The sequence below is a fragment of the Morus notabilis genome, unplaced genomic scaffold, assembly GCF_000414095.1.
Source record: "Morus notabilis unplaced genomic scaffold, ASM41409v2 Scaffold1, whole genome shotgun sequence".
NCBI classification, from domain to species: domain Eukaryota; kingdom Viridiplantae; phylum Streptophyta; class Magnoliopsida; order Rosales; family Moraceae; genus Morus; species Morus notabilis.
In genome coordinates, this window is record NW_010357566.1 from 208,510 (window position 1) to 211,009 (window position 2,500).

The window sequence follows — 2,500 nt, forward strand, 5'->3', positions numbered from 1 at the left end:
TTTTTTTTTCCTTTAGGTCTATCGATTTTATCGCCTCATTTATTTTACCGATTCGAGTTTTTTCCAGTTTTGTTATAGTTAAAAGCTCTCACAAAAAATCACATCTAACTTTTTTACTATATCAGCTCGAATTGAAAACTCGAATCAGGGAACTGAACGATACCTATATTGCTTATAATTAAGGATGGTGTACTAAATATTACAATTCTTCTCATGGGATTAACAGTTCACTAGCCTTAAAATCTCGTTTCAATTTCGAACGACATTAATCCTAAATTATGTTCGAATTTTGCATCTTCTTTTCTTCAATTTTTTTTTCGCTTGTCTTAGCGTTTAAGTAATAATAATAAAAAACAGGTTCAAGCACAATAAGTTATAATAATATAATTACGTAGACAAGTAAATGTAGTTGTACTTATGGGATCAAAATTATCCCGTTCTAGATTAAACGAATAATAATTAAGGGTGATGTGTCACGTGAATCGTTCCCGAATCTACGCAGTAGATGCCTCTCCAGCAGATTTAATCAACATTCTTAGAGAGAGAAATAATCATTGGTTTCTTTGAATGGATCAATCTTAAAGCTTGTGTCCAAAGTAACCCTAATTATTCCACCTGTCTTGCTTACATTAATTGTTTTCTTTGTATTAAACTATTAATTACAACTCAGCTAGCCGTGCATTGGTATCAACACAAAAAATACATAATCTATTCTATAGCGTCCTTTGTTTATCTTGAATAACCGTGACTTTTTTTTCATTTCCCTTAATTAATTAGCATTTCTAAACCTATTATTATACACTAATTAGCGACTTGAGGTTTTGCTCAGGTGGATGCGTGAGTGTGAGTATGTCAATTAATGTTCAAATTTGGATGGTTTTATTTTTTGAGTAAAGTGAGAGTTATACATATTGTATTAAAAAAAAAATTTATCACTAATTAAAAAATCATTATTTTTAGGTTGAAATCTAAAAATAAGCCTAAAACATCGTGTGATTTAGCTAGTTTTGTTTTTATGTATATTATTTCATGTATCCTATCTTTATTTTATTTCTTTTCAATAATTAGTTTGAAAGACGTTCTTCAATGATTTAGTATGATTAGTCTTAGAATGTGTAGCCAAACTAGATATGATTATCTTTATCTATTATTTAATTAGTGATGGGACTAAAAGTTAAACACATATGTAGCCTCTTTTTAAAGGAATTCTTACGAACATGTATATATATGTAACATTTTTTGTTTATCAAATGTAGAGAACTATTAATTTAAGAGAGTTAAGTCTAATTTATACACATACTTATTATATTAAAATTAAAACCATTATACTAAAAGAAATGCTGGGGCATGCCTCCTGTCTCCATCATTGTATGTAAGGATGTATTAATATACATATTAAAAAAAAGTATATATATGGTTGGAATAATCTAAATTAGGTCTATAAATCTTTTCTTGTTAAATGTGCTCGAATGTATGTCTATGAGTTTAGATCTGCTGTCTCTATTTTTCTGTTTTAATGGCTATTCCTTCACTATTTATTTTTCATGTTATCTAAATTTAAGAATCTAACAACATAAATCGGAACAAATACTAACAAAAGTCTCAAAATTTAATTGAAGAGAAAGCTATCGAGATAAAAAAAAGGGACAACGGATCTTGATTCGTGTGTATGTATGTGTACATTTGTGTATCCCATTATCTCCTTTTTCCAAAGAAAATTAAGTTTTCATCCATATTACTAGTTCTTAGCTAGCTAGCTAGCTAGCTAGCGCTCTATGGCAAATTAAAATTTTCCATTTGATGTAAAGTCCATGTCGTGAGATCCTTACATGCGCATTATCACATGAAGTATAGTGATTCGGGATTTATGGAAATTTTTTTAGCATAGAAGTAAGGTTTGCATTATTATTTTGGATTTTAAAGAAGTAAATACTTAGAAGGCAATGAAGAGATCAGAAAATGCATTATTTAGAGAGAGAAATTTTGGTGATTAAAGAAAGGGGAAGGACAAATTACAGGCGGCTTATATACACACATTTGGGCATGCATATATATATATTGTAACGGTCATTAAGTGGGTGAGAAAAAAATAAATAAATTGTTTCATTATATCCCATTTGCAACCCCAAAAAAACCCACAAAAACAAAGAAGGAAAGAAAGGAAAAGTTTACTTTCCATTCAAAGCAAAGCGTCAGTTGGATTTTCATACTTGCGGGAAACTTAACAGCCCTTTTTCTGGCCTTTCCTTGTTTTGTTTACACTTTACACTTCAAAAAAAGAATAAAACACGTGCCTTTTTGTTTCTGTTAACTCTCCTTTCCTTTTTTTTTTTTTTTTTTTCTGTTTTCTTATACATTTTAATGGACGTTTCTAAAATGAAAATACGATAATGAACAAAAATAGCTAGTAATTAATGATAAATTAAGGGAATATATAATTTTGATGCATACGATAATCTTCTCCATATATATTGAAGATTTTTGGCTGGCCACGAATGAA